Genomic DNA, 276 nt, shown 5'->3' with positions numbered 1-276 from the left:
TCCTTGATGGGAACTTGAGGAAACCTCTTATGGAGTCCCTGCCAATTTATATGAGTGAGGTTATGTAATCCCTGAGCTTCATTCAGGCCTGCTGACGGGACCTGGGTGGAAGCCACCTTGTCTGCCTCTGCATTGCCTTGGGATAAAAGCCCAGGCAATCCTTGGTGCCCCCTAAGATGCTGTAAGAAGATAGGGGCTTCTCTTTCTTTAAGGAACATACGAGTCTGAATCATCAAGGGAGTAATGGGGTTCCCATCCAACTGGATATGAGAACTG

The sequence above is a fragment of the Nannospalax galili genome, unplaced genomic scaffold, assembly GCF_000622305.1.
Source record: "Nannospalax galili isolate Female #2095 unplaced genomic scaffold, S.galili_v1.0 scaffold385, whole genome shotgun sequence".
Taxonomy (NCBI): domain Eukaryota; kingdom Metazoa; phylum Chordata; class Mammalia; order Rodentia; family Spalacidae; genus Nannospalax; species Nannospalax galili.
The sequence above is the reverse complement of the archived record's forward strand: the minus strand, read 5'-3'. Positions refer to the sequence as shown.